The sequence below is a fragment of the Marmota marmota genome, unplaced genomic scaffold (assembly GCF_001458135.2).
Source record: "Marmota marmota marmota unplaced genomic scaffold, marMar, whole genome shotgun sequence".
In the NCBI taxonomy this organism is placed as follows: domain Eukaryota; kingdom Metazoa; phylum Chordata; class Mammalia; order Rodentia; family Sciuridae; genus Marmota; species Marmota marmota.
Window position 1 is genome coordinate 44,970,180 of NW_025999968.1, and position 23,540 is coordinate 44,993,719.

The 23,540-nt window shown below is 32.2% G+C and overlaps 1 pseudogene; it reads right to left on the bottom strand.

Annotated features, from left to right (window-relative positions):
• Positions 1-21,278: 21,278 nt before the first annotated feature.
• LOC125617022 lies at positions 21,279-21,405 on the bottom strand (annotated as a pseudogene).
• Positions 21,406-23,540: the final 2,135 nt, after the last annotated feature.

The following is a 23,540-nucleotide window of genomic DNA, read 5'->3' on the forward strand; positions in this document are numbered from 1 at the left end:
TTAGTGTTTTTGACAATGATTATTTATTATTTTTCCTCTCCCACTGCCAGATTCTTCTTAAGAATTTTTTTTTTTCATTTACTCTGAGATCCTCATGTTTTTTCTGAAAAAAATATCCAATTAAATTTTATTGACTACAAGGATTGTGGCCCTAGGAGCCTCACTTTCAGAGACATCTATACTAAAAATTAATCAAAATTATCAATGAAATTGTTCTTATATATCAGGGTCCACTAATATCTGCCTTAGGCTTGCAGATCTCACCTAAGAAAAGCTTTGTATGTTTGAGACATTCCTGGTTCCAGATTTAGAAGCTGGATTGTCCTGTGACAGATTTCTAACAAGTCTAGGAAAATTTTCTCATATTCAGTTTACAAACACACACACATTTTTGGGGAGGGAAGGGCAAGAGTGACAACGAGTGACAAACCATCATTTTTCTTTAAATATCAGAGGTAAAACATCAAGTTCTACTTACATGTTAATAGTTTCCTGATAGATTTTGTTGAGGGTTGTATATTTTAATTTTTCTAAATATTCAGAATTTTTTTCTGGGAAACACTGTGATTTTTTGCAATTAGGTTAATGCTTTTAACAGCCTTGCTGTTAAGATTTGTTAGCCAGGATGAAACTTCAAACTAGAACTAATTATTCTGTACTACTGATCCAAGACACTTTTTATACTTCACTAAATTTCTCATTAATTTTATGGTTTACTGTTACTTTAATATTTGACTAAAATCTTGTGTCTTTAGGAAAAGTCTGATGCAATTTCACAAAACTACTCAGGCAATCTAACAGGCAGCTCTATCAAAACTTCTCCCTAACTCCTTTCTCTGGGACACAGTGCTTGATTGGTCACTGGGGACAGATGTAGTCAGGGTTAACCAAAAGACGGGTAGCAGGGTTGTGGAAGAACTAGGCATTCCCACTCCCTAGAATAGTCTAGGCCAGGTGAACTGGGACAGTGTTTTCAACAAACTGAAGAAGACTAAAGAAACCAAAAGCACTAAGTATCATGAGAAGGAGAAAGGGGAAACTCTATACCTAAAAGTGTATAATTACTTGAACTTGTAGTTTGATAAGGCAATAAAATGCTTTGTTTATTTAATCTGGTTTTCATCATAATTTTGTCTATGCTGTTGCAGTGACAACAACAATAAACAAAATCTAACAATAATTATTTAGTTTTTTATATGGGAAAATGCAAATGTGTCAATTGGCAGCACCTTTTTACCCTAAATTAGATCAAGTAGATTTGGAAAAGTCTTAGTCATTATTTTTGTTTTGTTTTGCTTTGGGTTTTAAAAACAGAGAAATGTAAATTTCCCAGTTGATTTTCATGTGAGGATTGTATCAAATCTGAAGATGATTGTGGAAAATAATCATGACACAAAAAAGGGCCTTTTTTAAGGACCCTATAATATATATTGTAGAAGATATAATGTTTTAAACATTTTAAAATAACTCAGAATTAAAGAAATTTAATGATAGATAATTGAATAAAAATATATATGACAAAAAGTTTTTGTAAGCATTGATAGCATAATAATATCTCTAAAGACAACTTCCATTTCTTTACCTGTATTTCTCAATAAATGTATTTGCTTTCAGTTCCAGGGACAGATTCGTGAACAATTTTTAGTATCTGATGAGAACATTTGGAAAATATAAATGACATTGAATTTCCAGTGTGATATGCAGCAAACTTTTATATTTGGTCATCAATTATTTCTACAATTCTTGATGCCTTTGTGAGCAGGAGGAGAAAGCACTGAAGACAGAGCAGACATAAAGGCAAGGGGAGCTTTCCTCATACCTTCTGTCTTCCCTGCCCAACTGGTAATCCAGGTGATCTGGTTTCTTACGCTCCATTTCTCCAGTTTAACTAAATGGATTATGACTCCCAGTGGTCTTTGAATTTAATTGCAAATGGCATAGCATTGATAACTATTACCTGGAAGAAATACAGACTAAATGATGCCACAGGCCTTCTCTCTACCATATCTCCATCTTTTCATCACCACTCACCAAGGGCTCATGCAGAGTTTTAACAAAATGCTTCTCTCATTTAATTTTAAGTTTCTCAGATCTAGAGCACTGAAGACAACATGCTTATATTTAAATCAGAATCTTATACTAAATCATGAAATGCCTCTCACCTTCCTCAGGATTGAACTTTAATCAGGTGTAAAATATCAGGTATGTAATGATGTGGTTTCCTTATTAATAACCATGTACATGGACACTCATGAAGTATGGTTCATTTTTAAAACAATAAGTTTATTCTTTACAAAATCAACTGCATTAAATAAAAGAATAGATGTAATTGAAAATAAAGTTATGGGGCTTCCTGGACTGTTTCAAAAACTCAGTATCCTATGTCTCTACGGATCTGTTTTGTTAGAATTACTTTAATCATTGGACCTAATTTTCCCCTTCCATTTATACTAATTGGAAAAACCTAATAATGGTTATTATAAGAAACTTCTAATCTCATGACATCTTCATCATTTAAAAGAAACTTAACTTTCTAACAAATGATAGAAAACAATGTAATGAACACCACATACCCAACAACATTCCTAATTCCAGCTTAATAAATTAATTAATTTTTTTTCATTTATCTTTTCTTTAGATTATACTAAAAATAATTCAATTAGCCAGATTATGTTTGCAGTTATATCATGTGCCAGGCATTGTACTACAAGTTAGAAATAACACCATTAAACTAAAAATATGGTCTCTGTACTCAAGAAGTTTGCCTTCATTTTGGAAGCATACAATTTTATTAAGCTTTTTGTATCTGTGACAAAATACCTGACAATAATAATTAGAGGAAGAAAAGTTTGACATTAATGGTTGCAGAGGTCTCAGTCCATAGACAGCTCCATAGTGCTGGGGATGAGCTGATGGAGAACATTGTGACAGAGGGGAATGGTTTAAGAAAGAATCTCAGGATATGGCAAAAAGGAAGCAGAGAAAAAGCTCCATTCACCAGGGATGAAACATATAACCCAAAGGAATGGCCCCAGTGACCTATCTCTTCCAGCTGTACTCTACCTACATTTAGTTACCTCTTAGTTAATCCGTATCAGTGGATTAATACATTTTTGGTTACAACTTTCAACATCTTATCATTTTACCTCTGAAAATTCTTGCATTGTCTCACACTTGAGCTTTTGGGGGCCATTCATATTTGATCATAACACATAAATAGGAAGCAAACTATTAGAATTTGTTACATGTAGTCTCTTATGTTGGAAATTGCTGACCATCATTGTAGTATTTTCCATGGATACTAACTGGTAGTTCTGATGAACAGCTATACCTGAATATAGTACCAGAACTTCACATGTATTGTGCCACACATTCCATATTTGTTATGTTTTTTAAAAGAGTAAGCAAATCTAAACTTACAGGAAAATTCATTTATAAAGTCTATATTTTCAAATGTCTTAATTGTTATCTATACATTTAGATCAGATTTAATTTCATAACCATATTATTGAATGAAAGTTTGCTAAATCTCTTACAAGTTGTATTGATGAAATTCAATCCTCTTATTTTTTTCTGGAATGATATCAATATATATATTTAATTTTCAAAATGTTTATAATCGCTGATTTTTGGATTGTCATTTTCTAGCTTTTGTTACACTATTTTACTTTGAAATTTTCATTACAAATTTCTAGTTTCTAATAGTTTCATCAAATGTGAACTTGATTTTTCCCCATATGTTTATTTTACAATTTGATGATATTAAAATGGTTGACTTCTCCTTAATCTTCCATAAGCAATCACTATAACTTTTACCCAGTTATTTTATTTTAAAAAATTTGTCTAAATTTCTGAATTTCAAATTATGCGTGTTTAAATATTTCAATGGATAGATACCTTAATGTACTTTATATTAAAGGCAGTATAGTCTGTTAAGAATATAATTCAGGTGCCAGAATACCTGGGCTTAAATCTCAGATTTGCTACTTAATACATGAGAGATTTTGAGTTAATCCATTAATCTCTCTCTTCTCCATTTTATTTGCAATACCTGTGCATTGGTTTGTGAAAAAAAGTAAAGAATTTACTGCATCTAAATGTTTTAAACATTGTCAGAAGTTAGACATAATAAAAGTGTTTTTCTCTTATTGATAGTTTCATGCAATTTAAACCATTAGTATCAAAAACAATTTTAATAGCAATCTATTTTAATAACCAACTAATACCTATTTTTACTCAAATTATTATACACATTTGCTTTAGAATTTCATAGTCAGTTTGTTTATAATTGAATTGAGTATTTGAAATATAAATAGGTTAAAGTACCCTTTAAATTGTGAACTTTTTGATTATAAAATTTATTCTTTTTTACATTATATTTATGTTTATCTTTTCAAATAACAAATACAATTGCATGTTACTGGAGTACCATTTAATATGTCAATACATATACATATTGTGCAATGTTGAAATAAGGATAAATATATCTTTATCTTCAAGCATGTATTGTTGCTAAGTCAAATTTTATGTTCTACTCACTGGGTGTGGTGGTGCACTCCTGTAATCCCAGTGGTTTGGGAGGTTAATGCAGGAGGATCTGGATTTCAAAGACAACCTCAGCAAAAGTGAGGTGCTAAGCAACTTAGTGAGACCCTATCTCTAAATAAAATACAAAATAGGACCAAAATGTGACTCATGGTTAAGTGCCCCTGAGTTCAATCTCTGGTACAATATATATATATATATGTATGTTTTACTTGACAGATCCTTACAATAATCCTATGTGATAATTAGCATTATTAATTATAATTGACAGATGAAGAAACTGAAGTTTGGACAATCCAAATTCCCAATATCACACACCTGGTTGTGCACAACTATGATAGAATGTTTCCCTGCATACTGACTCTAGATCTGAGACATTATGCAAGACAACTTTGTTTAAAAAAATCTTTTTACTAGAATGACCTTAAGTCTTAATTTTTCTGTAATTGTTCTTGTTCATATATATTACCTAGCATCAAATAGTTCCACTTTATATACACAAACATTATCAGGTTGTTTAATATATTGTATTGAAAACATGTGTTATTGACAAATCAGATTAAAATGGTAATATTTTCTTAAATGAACAAGGAACAGGAAGTTACTAACCTGTTTTACTGATTTTAATTGAGTTAACTTATACAGAAAACATGAGCAAAGCACACACACCCCCACATATGTACATACATTCTAACCATGAAGTTGATAAAAATTGCAAATGCGCTGCTAGTTTCCAAATGATATGTGAGCAAGGTTAGATCTTGTCAGACAATCCCTCAGCCATTTTGGCCATTATTTGATTTCCCAGGGAAAGAATAAGAAGACTTATGGAACAATAAGTCCTGTATTGACTCTATTTAAAGAAGAACAGGGAGAGTTAAGAAAAGAAAAAAAATAGATGATATTTTTTAAAAATTATGAATATTCAAAAGTATTTAGCAATGAAGTGTATACTTAAACCCACAAATACATAACATATGGATTTTTCACTAATTTATTTCAGTTACTCCTGAGTTAGTCAAAATTGTCATCGAATGCAAATGTGAAGAAATACATTGGACACAAAATAGAAAATATTCAGAAGGAGGATGTTTTTCAATGGATAAAGAATGTGCAATCATGCTACAGCCAAAATAAAGACTTTTCACCTAGAGAAGAAACACATAAGCTCATTTAACACTTAAAAGGCCTGGCATTGAGCAAAGGAAGAGATTTTGTCTAGAGAACTCTATATATTTGTCTTGTCTGTGCCTGCCTTACGTGAGATATCTGTGTGACTAAATCCCTCACGTCTTTTAGGTCTGTATTTAAACATCACCTCTCAGTCAGGTCTTCTATAGGAATAGAATCAGAGCAAACTTTACACATACACAATGTCCACACTTGTCTTATCCTCTAGCTCCATTTTACTTTCTAGTTATCATATAATACTAAATAATAGACATTGAGCTTGTCTTTCATTTATTTTCTATTTTTGTGGTGGATTATAAACTACATGAGGTTTATCTTATTTTTTATTTCTTTTTTTATGATTTGATCAACCAAAATACCTATAACAATATCTGAAGCCCAAAGTACTGGTATTAGTATAAATGGAATAAGGAACAGATATAAATATAAATAGATGTAAATATCTGAAACCCAATACATGAAAGGTAAATGAATTTGATATCCTTTTCCCAGAGGTTTGAGCTTAGATCTAAGGAGAGTCAAACTTGAGTTCATCACATATTAGAGCAGTGAAATTTACCTTTCTGTGAGATAACATGCTCACAGATCATAAAAATATGATTTCAGAAGTAATCTTATAGTTATCTGACATACACATTGTTAAGAAAATCTCAGAACTATATGGGACATTGATTCTATTTTTCTTTAAAATAAGAAACTAAAAAAAATTAAAGAAAGAAAAAAGAGAAATATCAAAGCACTGATAAAAATCTAATATTAAAAAATCTTACAATACTGAAAATTTGTTAATTTGACTTTGCTACTTTACCCTAAAAACCTCTTATTTCTAATATCTAAGAGTAATAATTGAACCAAGAGGGAAGGTCAAAGAGGTCTGTGCTCTGAAGGTTTAAGGATAGTAAAAGAAGGAACAGCTTGTGGAAACTAATCTAAATTTTTGGCTATTTGGATGCAGTTTTGAACAGAGGCATCTCTGTCTTGAAATGAAAAGAAAAAAAAAACTCTTTTGTATGAGACTATTATTCTAGTGCTTTTGAATGTACTAAATCATCTTTAGTTATTTATATTGAGTTTATAATCTTACTGACTCAGTGAAAGAGTTCAGGAAAATGAAATAGACTTAGCACAACAATGTAACTTGAATCAGCAAAGAAATGAATGTGTTGTTCTGTCAAATCCCTTTGCCACAATAGCTCTGCCAATTTGTTTGAAAAATGTGCAGCCTGGAGTTTCGGCACTACTTAACAGTCAAGGAGAACAAAGTACTTACAGTGAAATACAAATCTTCCATACCATTAGTTCAATATATTTCCACATAGAAGCTTTTCAAAAATTGGAAGCATATGTTGGCACCATGCTGTTTCAAAACAACAACAACAAAATCTGGGGAGATAAATGCTGAAAGATGTCAGTTCTAAAAATTATGGCTTTTAGTTCCTTTTCTATCTATCTACTGCCTGATGGGCTCAGTTATTCTTTATCTATTAATCCATCAAAATGGCATTAATTACTACAATATTAACAACTAGACTTTAAGTTTATTAACAGTATGTGTGACCCATAGAACTTTGAACAGGGTGAGTAAGTCATTGCTTAATTAAAAGTGTGCTGATTGATAGTAAGAGGGCATAACTACACTTAACAAAAGCTCAGTGTGTGTGTTGGGGGGGGGGGGCAACACCTAGAAAAAATACCACTTGGGACATTATCTGACAAAATAAATATCATTTGTTATCCTATCATATGACAAAATAAATATTATTTGTATTTTGTTTATTTGAACAGAGAAAGGTTAGTTGATGTAAAATTGATAAAATCAGAGAATCAAGTAAAATTTTTTCTTGACTATCCTTCTACTCTGTATCCCTGTTTGAAAAAATGGTATGATAGTACTTTAATAAAATATATAATAAAAATGTGTCAATGAGATACTTTTTGTTTCCATAATTGTGCTGTTTAGACATTTATTGTAATCCTCACATTAATCCCAATTTATAGGTTTTGATAATGCTTTTGATGGAGACACTGAAACTCAAAAGGATGACCATATGACCATCAATCTGATGAAAGTCACATAACTTAAAATGAACAAAATCTGCTTAACTAAGGTATGTTTAATATTGGTAGGAGTAGTTATTGATTGTAAAACCAAGTTCTTTGGGGAAGAAAAAAACAAGGAAAAAAAAACTAAAGAAAATAAAAAAAAACATCAAAGAGATAAAGAAACAAAACAATTCTCACTTATAATTAATAGTTTACATTGTGAATTGAAAATAAAACAAATATTTCATTAAGATAGTTAAAGAACAAAAGATAGAAACATTATCAAGAACAATGCTCTTTATGTTAAAGGTCCAGGATGAAATTCTCAAATATTTCTGGTAACATGTGGTCATGAAGTATTTTACGTTAAATATAAACTAAGGCTGCTAATCAAAATGTTTTCCTGTTGCACATTATTTTCTAAATGTCAAAGCCACAAACAAATAAGCTTGCTTATTCATTATATATCAAAAGTCTAAAATTCTAACTAATTAATTTTGAGAGGTGTCTCTTTATACAAAATATAAAATGCATTTTGGAACAGCCTCATGAACTTTCTCTCAATCCATCTCATTTGAAAATGAAGTCAAATGTTTGAAAATCAACTTTAGTTTTTACTGAATCAGCTGAGAAACACAGGGGAGCCTCAGCTGTGCAATCCTGAGGAGAAGTGGTCCACACAGGCATAAAATGAGCCAGACTGAAAGAGAAGCTAGTGACTGTAAGTATGCAATATCCAATACAGAGATCAGCGATCACAGGGTGTGTGATAAATTTGCTAATTGTATCAAGTTTTGGGGTCAGAAACTCTCCACAGATGAAAGCAATAAAGATATCGTAGAGGGAATATTGCTATAACAAGAGGGATCTTGGTTCATTCATTGCATGTATGAGAAGAAAATGTAGCAGAAACACTTTTTTAGGGAAATGAAGCTACAACACCTCATCATAGTTACAGTCAAAGGGGCTGGATCACAGGGGAAAGAACCCAACTTGTTGCAGGAAATGATGAACTGAAAATCAAGAATCAAGTTACTGTTTCATTTAGATGAAGAAATAAATATGAGTCACTTTTTTTGTAGAAAACTATGAGAATATGGATTGTCAGGTCACTTCTAGTATGTATTCAGGGCTTAAGGTACTTAATCAGTCTAACATGGTGATGCTGTGTAAGAAATAAATAGATATGTTGAAAGTCTTTTTCCATGTGGAGGACAGTAGTAAACATCACAAACTATCTCAATGAAAAGTACAATACAAAATATTATCCCCAAAATCTCAAGAAACTGGTATATATTCTGTTAAAACATTTCAAAAAATTTGGTAGAAAGTAGGGACAACTCAAAAGATAATGCTATATGTACATGCCTGAAGTGATTTCCACAACTGGACTAAAGCCTTTTTGGTGTCATTTGTAATGTCTAGGAAAAAGACCAGTCACCAAGAAGGTGACAAAATCGACAACAAATAATTATTTTTGATGAGGGCAGGATTTGAGTTCAGCAAAGAATTTGAGCAACCAATATGTACTAAACCCTGTAGAAACTTGTGGAGAAAAAAATGCATAAAGTTCAATAAAGATGGATAAAATTCAGACTACATTTTGATTCCTTTGCCTCCAGTGAGTTCTGATGCCATCCTTAAAAGCTAAATAGAAATAGGCAATGGTTTACTTAATGGATTTGAAGAGTTTAACACCATTCTCTTATGAGATTAGTAAGCAGAATGTTTCTTTTACAAAGAAGATAAGAACAACATGTTAGTGATTTGTTTAGATACTGTAGACTCTTCCACAGTTTTGGACTCCATTTTTTTCATAAAAATATAATTTGGCAATAGTAGTTTCACTATGAAACAGTGGTATGTTGAAACAATCTAAATGTTCATCTACCTAATAAATGAATAAATAAAATATGTTATATTCTTATAATGGAAGATTATTCATCAAAAAATGAATGAAGTACCTACATGCCACAACATGGATGGATATTAATAACATTCCAATGAGAGAAAACAGTCAAAAAATGACTTTACATTTTAGGATACCATTTATGCAAAATGATTGGAACAAAAAAATCTATATGAGTAGAAAGTAGATTAGTGATTGTCTAAGGGCCAAAGGGCTGGGGTATAGCAAAGGTAATTATTAACAGAGAAGTGTTTTATTTGGGGGCAATGAAAATATTCTAAAATACATGTAATATTTTAAAAGCTGTGTGAATATACTGAAGATATTAATTGTATAATTTAAATGAATGTATGTATAACTATAGCTCATTAAAGTTATTACATACATATAAACACACATACACAGGAATACAGAATCTTGCCATAAAAAACTCTTTTACAGTTCCAAATGTCCAATTTACTATGAATGCAATATTTATCAAATTATTTAATCTCTATGATTCATACAATGAGCACAAAATTGTGACCTATTTTATAGGATTATTATCAACATTTAACAATTTGATACATACAAAGTTTTGGTTACATTACATATAATGCTAAATATGTTTCTTCCTACTGCTGCTGTCACATATCTACTATGGCTTCTATTAATATAATCATAATATTTATTATCATAATCACTATACTTATTATAAACCAAATAATAATTAATTAATGAAAAATGTATCTAATCTCATCATGTTACTATAATTTTATTTTGAAAGGAAAATATAGTTCCATTTTTAACTGGCACCTGTCAATATGTATTCCTTTCAATTAGTTACACAAGAAATTATTGTTCCAGACTTAGACAACTACTTTTGTATGCAAAGACTAGCATCTTGTTTGATACAAAGCAGAAAGTTGTATTTTTTTCTTTTACTAAGACAATGTAAATATGTGAACACTCTGCTCATTTAAAAACAACAGTATTGAACTGGATAATGTCTCTCTTTGCACACCAGCTTACCCTGTTTTTCCAGGTTGGATGGCAGACTTAAAATATCAGCTTTATGGCAAGGATATGGGATAGTAACACATGTACCAGGAGATTGACTATAACTACTTCAATTTTTTCACATAAAATCCTCAGAATATGGTCTCTTCAAAAAGAAAAAGTAAAATCATTAACTATTATAGCCTCTACTCTCTTTTTTATCTTCACATCTCTGTAAGTCTTGATTTAGGCTAAATGCATCATTAATCTTTAACATATCCACCTAAGAACACAATTAAAGTCAAACAGAATAATGAGTGGCATTACAGAGAATACAAAGTAGCACACCCAAGAATGCATTCAACTGTTCCATATGCTGCATAATTACACACACCCACTAACTTGAACAGTGCCAGATCTAGAAGAAAATTAACTCATTAGTGAATAAAAAGTAGAATATTTGAATTAGCTAATTTTGGGAAGAAAGCCAATAACCAGAAGATTGGCATCTAATATTAAATCTTTTTTAAGGCATGAGCTATGGTATAAAGCATGATAATGACATACTTCTTTAGGCCTTTTATTTTAACTTCGGAAAACAGGAGTTTAGTCACAAATATTCTGTTTTATTCCTGGGAGATGCTGTGTAAAATCTTAACCTCTTGCTGTCTCAATTTCCTTATTTATGGTATATAGGAGCTAGATTACCTTGGTGGTTTGCTGAAATATATTAAAAAAAATTGTTTTTGTTTTAATTACAGTACTTTAATTTCCACAATGAAAGCAAAGAAAATGGAAGGGAAAAAATGTTTGGTTTTGTTACCTAAAAACAAAGAAAGGTCAAACAAAAGAGTACAAAAGAAAATAACAATAAGCAAAATAGCTATCATATTTTATCCTTTCTACTACATAAATCAAGAAATTCCTGTCCAAGAAAATTAATGGGTCTGTGAAATTATGCTTTGAAGTGGTATGCTTTTCTTTGTATTTCTTTCAGCTCAGTGTATTCTCATCATGACTGCCTTGTACCTGAACAATTGTTTTTGAACTATTATAATTTTTCCCCTTCTTTCACTTATACCTTTACACTTTTAAAAAAGGCCAAAGAAATTATAGCTTACATATTTTACCATACAATTTCACATTATTTTCCTACTGGAAATCTCTTTGTTCTTTAGTTTCAAAGCTCTTCATAGTTATAGTTTGGTCTCTTTTTGCGGCTGGATCACAGTATGATGGAATCCTTCATCCAATTAAGTTCATGTCTCATTATCAAATTGACTTCTTTCACTATTATCATTGCTTACCTTAAGATTAATTTAAAAAGATGTTTCCTTATTTGCCAATTGAAATCAACCCAAACCTCTGTTTTTCTCTAAAATGTCTTCACCATTGCTGGAGCAATGAGGCTCAGTGGTAAAGCAATGTGGCTCATACACCTGTTTGGCATATGTGAGGCTCTGTGTTCTCTCCCCAACACTAAAAAGGAAAAAAAAAATGTGTTGGTCTCTAAATTAAAAAATACAAGCATCATTTTATGCGTAAGTCTTTATTCCACTAAACTAACCTAGTCACAGGAAACATCAAGGGCCCAATTATAATCAAGAGGAACTAGAGTTAGGTTTTTGTTAAATTTCTCCCTCAGCCTTCCAACAATGAGATTGCAAGTAAACATAGGTCAAGAGTTCCTAAGGCTCCTCTTCTGACATTATTCTCTCCCTCTCTGCTGTCCACACTCACCACCACACCTCATTCTCAAGGTAACTTTCCTTAAATACCAGGATCTGCAGTACTAGAATCAGCTATTCTGTTCTTCCAACTTACCCTTGATAATGCAGCAACAGACCTAGGCTCTCTTGTCCCTGTCTCTTTTTCTTTAAGGACTTCATCCATCTTCAGTAGCTTGGCAATATCAGTGATTCCAAACACCTTGATATCCAGAAATTACAGACCAAAGAACAGTAGTAACTCTTTATTTACCTCCTTAGTAGATGGAATCTTTTTCCCAGAGACCTGCCTATTGACCATGGATAACTTATCTTCAGCCCACAAAAATTTTGGTGCTAGATGATGGGCTTTGCTTTATTTTCAATAGTTCCTTTTGCCTGAAAATATATTTCAAATTCATTATTGGAAAAGGGCTCTACTCTGTGTGAAACATGCTATGAAGCAACCTCCACCTAAACCTTATAAGCAGCATTTGCCCACATTGTGTAAACACTCTTAGATCCTATGATGATGTAAGTAAATTTTTCCTGTTTACACTGGAAAGAAGCTGTGACTGTGAAAACTTTAAATGTCCCATTTCATACAACCAGAAAGTTATGTGTCCACTGATAATATCTTACTTCTTACTTCACAATGGTTTTTTATCTTCACTGAATCTCATCTTATGGCTTGAAATGATATGAATGATTCTGTTTTGTTCTGATTTGCTTTGGTTTGACTTTTTTCTACCTCTCATACAAGCCCTGAGTTATTCTTTTGTGTAAGTCTGGAAGTCTTTAAGTCCAGTGATTTAATTATGGATATGAATCTTATGGAGCTCAGAAAGGTTTAATGCTCTTTTTAATTCTTCTAAGATGTGCTTAAGATTTTAAATCCAAATAGGATCCATGACTGCCTGCTTTAATGTTAAATATCTCCAAAAATTATGGACACATCAAATTTTTCTCTACAACATTTGTTATCTGTTGGCAATAGATAACACAGGCAATAATTGCCCTTTTAAATTTCATCACAAAATTCACATTTTATTTCATGTTTTAACTTTCTCCATAGATTTCGTGATTATCAAGAATTGACTTTAAGATAATGTAATAAGTGTTCTCCCCCCATGTTTAAAATTAACCGGATGTATACAAATAAATGTAGCTTTTTAAAAAGTAAAATGAGATTCCTCATTGACAAAATTATTTAATCAAAAACAAAGTGATTTTTATTTTGCATAATATAAACATGTTTTGGTTTTTACAAATAAAATATTTCTATTTGATTAAACATACATTGAAAATTGATCTAAACCTTAACCATTGCCTAAAAAAAAAAAAAAAGAAAAAGAAAAAAAAAACTTCTGTTTTATTGTTTCCTTGGGGATTCCTAAGTAATATTTTCTTTTTTTAATATTTATTTTTTTAGTTGTAGTTGGAAACAAAACCTTTATTATACTTATTTATTTTATTCTATGTGGGGCTGAGGATCAAACTCAGGGCTTTGCACATGCTAGGTGAGCACTCTGTTGCTGAGCCACAACCCCAATCCAATAGTTTCTTACTATAAAAATAATTCTTTACTTTTCTTTGACCTGATAGGACTTTTTATTCAGATATACAATTCCATATTTCATACTTAAATACTTAAACTTTCAAAGATTCCTATCAGCATACTACTTCCTAGTAGATGTTTTGTATCTGATAATTTAAATGACAGTTATAGAGGATAAATTCTGGTGAATAGTTACTGCTTTTGGAGCACTATATTTAAGACAATATTATACTGAGTCATCTCATTAACCCTGTGAAACAAATACTACTAACAAATTTTATACATGAATAAATACAGCTAATGAAAAGTAAAATTGAAATTAAACCAGATATTTTAAAATTTAGAGTCTGGAATCTTTATACAACTAGGGTACATTTTTTTTTTACATATTGATTTTTAAATAGTATTGATATAATCATTTTTACCAAAATCCCTCAGCAAAAGTTTTCTGCACTTCAGCAAACAATGAGTTAAAAAGGATTTGGCTTTTCTGTATTAAACTTTTTTACATGCAAAAGTAAAACAAAACCCTTCAAAAAGTATCACACATTATAGATTTCTGTATAACTATCATTTTTAAATTAATATATTTTCCCTGCTTCTTAAGGCTGATTGAAAATGTGTTTTCATTCACAGTTTTGTTATGGTTTTATTTTGATTAAAATTAAATGACAATGTGTAAAAAGTTCATCGTCAAAACTTGAGTCTAATTGCTCTGAATGATTGAGAATAGAATTTATAATAGTAATTACAGAAAAAAAAGGAAAAACTGATAAAAGTGAAGGTAGCATTTTAGAAAAAATTGCTTCCTTTGAGATCTGTGGATATGATTATAATTTGCATCTATCTGGTGGTCTCAGAAATCAAGTTTTTAAAATATTATCTTATTTTTTCAAAACTAACTATGTCCTTTAGTATGCAAAAATTATTCTAGTCATTTTTTCATTAATGAAAATCAAATAATTTTTCAGTTAAGTTTCATCATTAAAGCAGAAAAGAAATTGTTTTTAGAAGCAGATGATAATTTTTTTCCATTCACTTAATAAGCATTACTTTATACTAACAATGACAACAACAACATAACTCTCCACTGTCTTCCTGGGATAATTATTAAGTCAAATATGAAATTAAAGTCCATTAGGGTTTTTTAAATATGTTGTATGGCATTTTACAATGCTGTTCTCCTTTTTTTTCCCTGACTCCCTCAAGGACAGACAGTAAAGGAGGTGAAATTTCACACCGTTCCAGTTTCTACTTCTCAGGTTTGCTACAAATCAGACCTTCTTGAAGTCCCCAGCCACTCATTTGTCTGCTGCAAACCCAGGCTGTCCTGAGTCATATTGCAGGTGCTTCTGAACTGGTTATGCAAACTGTTCACCACATCTAACCAGCTTAAACTCATTGAATACTCAAGAAGTTAAACAAAAAAAAATAAGGAGAAAAAGAAGGATTTGGGGGGACTTTCTGGAAAACTGAAGGAAAATATTGACACGAATTATTTCTCCTATCTGCCTATTTTATTTTTTTTTCCATTTTGAAACTTCTAACGTTATGTATTTTAGAATCAATCATTTTCCTCCTAGCTGCTCACAAAGGAGACTACAATGTGACCACTTCTAGTTGTTTGCCTGGTTGCTTCACAAATCTCAGATTCCCCCCAAAAGGAAACTGCCTTTCTATTTCAGCAATCTCACTGCAGCTATATGATAACATGTAACTAATCAAAAGATATCCCTATTGAAGTACATTTAAAATAATGAGTATTTTATCCATGAATGTGAAAATATTTCATTTAACTCAATCACTGATAAAGGAGCCATTTTATTGATGACTGGGATGAATCTCAGAGTTAAAGCCCTTGCCTAGCATGTGTAAGACTGCAAGTTGGATGTTCTGTTCTAAAAAAGGGGGGAAAAAGAAAACTGAGAAATATTTTATTATATAAGGATATTGCTATAATTTGGATCTTGTATGTATTTCCCCAGAGTCCACATGTTAAAAGTCTTGGTTGCAAAAGTATTGCCACGAGGACATTGTGGAAACTTTAAGAGGTTGGACCTACTGGGAGGTCTTTCTGTCATTGGAACATACCTTCAAAGGGGATTATGGGAACCTGACCCTTTCCCTGTCTCTCTATTTCTTCCTACCATGAGGTGAACAGTTTTGCTCTCTGTGTGCTCCTGCTAGGACCTCCTGCCTTGTCCCAGATCCAAAATCAAATGAACCAAATGATCATGGGCTAGAAATTCCGAAATTGTGTTCGAATAAAATTTTTCTCTTTATAAGTTTATTACTATTGACATCTTATTATAGTAATGAAAAGCTGACAACACAGATGTAATGACATAAAGACTTCTGATAGGACAAGAGTAACATTTGCATAATTCCTCAAAGTCTAGTTATTCCCAAGTACACAGATGTCAGCAGTTCCTTCAAAAGGGATTGGTCTCTGAGAAACTATGTATGGATGGAGAGAGTACAGAATATTTACATGCACTTAACCAAGTATGTATACTTTTCTCACAAAATAACAATTTTAATATTAGGAAATATTTCAATTAAACATGAAAACACTGTGATTACTACAATCTATGAACTCACAAACAGATTCTAGGCTCTGTCCTGTACATGCCACCTCTCAGGAAAGTAATATCTGGGAATCCTTTTACTGCATTTCAAAGATACAGTTTCTCAATGTATATTTGCTAAATGGCTAAAAACAAAAAAATAGAATGAACCCAGAATTCAAACTATGTGGGAAGACAGTAGCACATAACTTTTTCTTAAATCTCTAAGATGAGATAGACTGTGGAAGGGTATTAGATAAATGATCTACTTTGCTTTTAACAAAAATCATTTATATTCCATTTTCCTAATGTGGAAATTTAGAATTGGTTTGTTTTAGTCAGCTCTTTTGCTGCTGTAACTAAGGAACTCTACCAGAACAACTGTGGAGGATGAAAAGTTTATTTGAGGGCTAACAGTTTCAGAGGTCGTGGTCCATAGAAGGCTGGATTCATTTCTCAGAGCTTGAGGTGAGGCAGGACATCATGGGGGAAAAATGTGAAAGAGGGAAGCAGCTCACATGGTCATCAGAAGCAGAGAGATAGAGAGACTTTGTTATGGTCTAAAATAAGCAACAGTTTTATTAGAGATAAATCATAGATTATTAATAAGTCATATTGATAAGTCATAGGCTATAGATTAATAGACATAAATTAATAAATAAAAATGAATAAAAATAAAAGTTAATGTTGATACTTAAATATGTTTTAGGGCTTAAGATAGAAATAACTATACAGTAGTATAAACATATAGCCTTACATAGTACATAGACATAAGACTTAAAGATGTTAGTGATAAGTTATAGATAATATAAGTTATAAATATGTGTGTGTGGGGGTCTATAGGTTAACTATAGTCATATACAAATGTTAAGATGATACAGGTGAAGTTACAAGATACAAATAATTAAGACATAGTCATATCAAGGCAAAAATTTTTGTAGGCCAACATAAGTAAGCATGCTAAAGTGACCCCAATGCTATTCCTGTAGGCAAGAGCCATTTCTGGGAAATCAGCATCTGAGCTGTCTTCCCCCCAAAAGTTGTATCTTCTGTACTCTGTACCCTGAAACTGGACTAAAACCCAAACTGTACACCCACCTTAGGGGATCTTTAGTTTTTCTTAGGGCTTCTTAAGTTCTGCTAACTGCTGCTTTAGCTTCTGTGATTGGCTAGCTTGCATGCTAGGGACTTCCCAAGGCTTGTGGTTTTCCTCAGTAAATGATGAAGGTCAGTACCAAGAAGTTTCTGTTCTCCCTAGAGACTGTAGTCTCTGTGTCTCTATGGGATACAGTCCCTGGGGATGTTATAAAGCTCTCTAATTGGGTTTATATTCAGACTCTGTGTGGTTTCTGAGCTATCTCCTCACAACAACTTCATTCTTCAGATATAATATATATACCCCATAGCCACACCTCCAATGAACTACTTTCTCAAGCCACATCCCACCTGCCTCCAGTTACCATTCAGTTAATCCTACCAGGGATTAATCTACTGATTAGGTTAAGGATATAACCCAATCATTTCTCCTCCAAACCTTCCTGCATTGTCTCACAGGTGAGCTTTTGGGGGACTCCTCACATCCAAATCATAACATGGGCCAAATTATTTCCCTGAGGTCACACAGCTCAAAACTGGTGACAGGAGTTTTGAACCCAAAGCATATATGTCCACATACTTACCACTACAAAAAGTAAGGCAACAAAAAAAAGTCATTGTGCAGACAATGTCCTTAAACTGAGACTCCTGTCATACATTTCCAGGCTTTATACCCTCATGAATGAGTAGTAAACCCACATAGGGGTGACCTATCTTTTCCAAGGCAATAGAAAAAAATGATTTATTTTTACCTAGTATTGTCTTAAAATTCAATTAAAGAGAATAAATTTTAGTTACTCTTTCACAATGTTTTCATTTGTGCAGCAAACAAAAGTCTTCTAGTTATATCTTACTATTAAGTGTAGAATTTTTAGAATTTTTTAAAAATAATTTCAACCATCATAATTATGTTTAAGTTACAGTCACTACAATTTACTTTCCCACAATATTTTGCTCTCTGCATGCCATTTTCATTTATATTAAAATATATAAGGAGGTACTATATCTATTATTTTGACACATATGTAAAAGTGACCCTTATATCTGCTTTTCCTTAATTTTTATATAAATTTATAACTTCTATACCCCTTAAAAGCCTTCTAGTGAATTTCTATGATATGTGAAGCAAAGATCTCTATTAAGGCCAATTGTTTTTCAAGGCAAAACTTATCTTTCAGATTCTATGAAGACAGCTGTATAATATGCTACACTGACTTGAGCTTTGAGTAAAGCCTTGCATTTATTAACTTTGATTAACCAAAATAATGACTAGTCTTGTGCATGTATTAAACATAAACATTGATTCCTATTATGTTTTGGATCTGCAATGTCTCCCAAAGTCCCATGTCCTCATTGCAGCAATGTTCAAAGGTGAGCTCATGAGCAGTCACTGAATCATGAGGACTCTCAACTCATGGATGGAATAATTCATGGATGGATTCATAGTTGGGTAAAATATTGGGAAGTATTGGACACAAAGTAGGTGGGGCACAGATATAGGAAGCAGGTCACTAGGGACATTCCCTGAAAGAGTACATCTTATCTCCAACCTCTTTCTGTCTTTCTCTCCCTCTCTTTGCTTTCTAGCCCCCATGAGTTGAACTGTTCTGCTTCACCACGATCTCCCTGCCCTGATATTCTCCCTCACTGCAGGCTCATAGCAATGAATATTGAAATAGCACAGATCCCGAAGAGAAGACGCTCTCATAAGAATCTGTGAAGCTCATTTAGTCCATAAAATGGAGAGCACAGTAATCAGGAGAACAAAGAAAACATGTTATAGGACTTTCTGAAATATCAAAAATATTATTAAAAGGAGATGATAACTTACATAGATGAGAATGTATATAGAGAACCATCAGTCAGAAGCCCCCCCCCACCCCCAAGCACGTGTACATGCTGAGCATACGTGGAGATGTGAATGGAATTAGGCTTGAGATTATGCCAAGGCTATGCCAAGGGGCATGATGAAATGAGATAATGAGAGATCAAAGAGAATGGAAATTAAATACCTTAGATTGATTAAAACAATTAACCATGAATTCTGGAAATTAAGTGCATTACAGTTATTAAAAGAGTGAACCATGAATTTAAGCTGGTTAACGGCAGAATAAATTATGAAAAATTAGATAAAAATAGGAGTGGTTTTCTAATGTATAAAGTGGCATAAAGTTAGTTATCAAAATGCAAAGATATGACATGTTTGGGGATGTAATATTTAAAACAGTTTCAAAATTAATAGCTATCAAAAAAGATAATTAAATTTGAATGAAATATTTAAAAATCTTTTGATTGGATGAAATCATCTGAAATTTTTAGGAAGAGATACTACAACATGTTTAAGAGATTATAGATGGGAGAACTTGCATCTTCAGAATTTCTACAAAGTCACTACAACCAAATCATTATTCTATTGGAACATAAATAAGTAGATCAGTGAAACATAAAGGACATTTAGAAATTGGTGACATTTTATATAATAAAATTTTGTATATTTTCTGTTCATGTATGTATATACACATAAAAATATATGTACATATGCAAGAAAAAATCTCCCATGTTGATAGGAAGTTAGCAAGATGAATAATAGAGACAGTGTGCAAACAATATTCACATATGAGAAATATCCCATCTAAAAATGTATGTAAAAATATTTAAGCACTTTAACAGTCATGGGCATGCAAATAAAATTCCAATTTGTTACCCCTATATTGCTGATAGGTGAAAGTCTAGAATGAGAAAATCTATCACTAGTATTTACTGCTAGTACGCAGGTCACATTTCAAAAATATTATGTCTTTAAAAAAATAGTCTGCCCAACAGCTGCTTTATTTATTAAGATAAAAGTATATCTAACTATATAACCTTAGTCCCAGGGATTTATTACACAGAAATAAAATCGCCAGCAAGCAAAGGAAAGGTTCAGGAAATAAATGAATGGAAACAAAATTATGAGAGAGGTAGAACATGAAGCATTAAATTATTTTTTAAAAATGAACATAAAATGTTCACTTGAACTGAAGGGATTTTTGATTATATCTAACTCTGAAATCAAACAAAATAATGACATGCATTTTTATATTCAGTGCATACATGTAGGACACATGCTCTAAACCTACCTATCTAGTTCTAGAGCTCTAACTATATATAGCTTTTTGAATTTGAATGTTATTGATTAAAATTAAGTAAAATTTAAAGTCAGCACTTTAGTTGTATTAGACACCTTTCAAGAGCTCATTAGTTACATGAGGCCTGTGCTTCCATATTGGAAAGTACAGAAGCTTCGTCATTCCTGAAAACCCAGAGATAGGACTGATTAGCACTGTTCTGAGGGCTGGATATAGAAATATAGAATATTAAGCAAACCTAATAAGATTCTTCACCGTACTTAACTTGCATTCAAGAAAAAGGAATTAAAAAGATTTATAAAGCATTTCAACTTTCCCAAAAAAAATGAAGATAAAAAAATATCCTCCTATGTGTATATTTTTCATAGGCAAACCTATAAGTAAGTGTATCTATAACTACATGTAACTTGGGACTACATGGAAGGCTGAGGGATAGTGACTTAAAAAAAAAAAAAGAAGAAGACACTAGAACATAAGTAAACAGGAAGGGGATAAGAGTATATATCTAAAAGGTACAAAATAATAAAAAGAAGTGTTTATTTCCAGTGAAGAGGTGGAACAGGGGATACCATGTCTTGACATTAATGAAATATTAGGTTAATATTAACCCTTATCAAAAGAAATAAAGGAGAAAATCTGAGAGATGTCTCCACACTTGATCTTAGCCAAAAGGCCGAGAAGCCATGAGAGAGATGTCTCTTAGAGAACTCACACCTTTCCTGACTTATTATGAGAATGGTATTTTCTTGGTTTGTGTGGGTTTTTTTTTTTTTTTTGTAGAAGAAGTTTGTTTCCCGAGTGGATTACAAAAGAAAATAAAAGAAATAAATGAAATTGGTTCATTTCTGCAATTCCTCCAAATGCTTATTTTCTACAGTTTATTCTCTCTTGAGGTGCTCTTTCTAACTTGTACTACTGTGCTTGCATATTGGAAAGTACAGAAGCTTTATCATTCCTGAAAGCCCGGAGACAGGGCTGTTTAGCACAGTTCTGAGGTCTGGATATAGAAATATAGGATATAGAAATAAAGGAGTGGCTTGATGCAGACAAAAATTTCCTCTGGGGGGGAAAAATTATCAAGTCTGGAAAACATAAAATACCTTCTAAAGGATCAAAAAACAGCAACCGAGGCAGCAGTGATATGGCTGGAGGGTGAATTATGACCCTGGTGAGTAGTAAAGTGACATATTGATTTACTCACACCTGATCATTTCTCCCAATTTTCCACTCCAAGAATTTGCCAGCCGGAGGCTCTGTGAGATATAGTTTAGTATAGTGTTGGCTCAGAACCTGCCATTCTCCCCAAAGTAGGACAGGCCTTGTTGTTCCGAGGTACAAACCAGTTAGATGCTGAGGGATCAGGATTGGAATGGAAAGGAATTGCATAGATGTGAACCCCAAATTTGTATCTTGTTGGAACAGTGTCCATTACTAAGCTGCTAGAGAGGATGTGTCTGAGAAACTATGAAGAAAGCAATGGAAAAGGGGATAAAATTCTAAAAGAGCTGTCGTCAGGGTTGAGGTACTGAGAACAAACACACACACACACAACTCCCCTAAAAATGGAGATTGAACTATACCATTAAAATAAACTGGCATGTTAAATGTTTCATGTTTCAAATAAGACTCCTAAAAAGCTTTTCCAAAAGTGGTGCAAACCAAATGATAAAGAAATCCCTTACAAAGACTGACATGCAACCTGAAAATTTGTCAGGTGCTACTTGGATTAAGATAACCTTGTCTTATTCTGTCTACCACATTCTTATCTCTTTAGCTATCTATATCTACATGTATATCTATAATCTTTATATATCTGCATACCTGTCTACCTTTCATTTCTTCTTTAGTATGAGTAACATACTTCTGGACTACTACTACTACTACTAATAATAATAATAATAATAATAATAATAAGAAGAAGAAGAAGAAGAAGAAGAAGAAGAAGAAGAAGAAGGGCCTTTGTATTCACCACTGAAATCTTTTGGATATTTAAGGATGAAATGAGAGCAATATATTTGAAAAATGGCATTTTCTCTATTGTCCCACTGCAAAGTGCTTCACTTATTTTTAATGGTGCTGATCTCTTTAGCACTTGAGCTCTCCTTTGCTGCACCTTTAGATGTGCTCCTTTTCTGGCAAAACTCTGAGTTTCTCAAAATTTTCTGTTGTGTCCTCTTTGATTGATTTTTCCTCACAATTTGACTAAAGCTGATGCTAGCATCTCTGCTATTGCCTGATTATAGTGCTGCCTTGAAATTTTATCTGTCAGACAAATTAGTTCATTACCCTTAAGCTGAGCCCTCCATAAAATTGTGGGTCAAGAACAAAATGTAAGAGAATTATTTGCTATGGTTTAAGAAGGTGGCCTCTAGGCCTCATTTCTATTTGAAGCCTCATCACTCTAGACCTTACTGACTGCATTCCTATCATCATTCTGATCTCCTGAGCCATGATCCCAAGCACCCATTAATTTCTGTTTACAATATTGTGGGCTTGGTCAGGGTCAATCTTCTTACTCAGTCTATTGATTCAAATGTTGATTCATGAAAAGATCTTTTCAAAGCGAACCCACAAATAAATTTCATCAGCTACGTGGTCATCCTCTAATCCAGTCAAGTTAACAAAATCTTCTTTAAAATTACTAAAAGTGTATATTTATCAATATGTATTGTGTTGACATCCTACTAATCTTCTTTAAAATTACTAAAAGTGTACATTTATCAATACATATTGTGTTGACAATCTGAGTTTATGTTGTGTTTTCTGGCAAATAAAAACTTTTGCTCATACTCACTGGTGAATAGGATGCAACACTTCTTT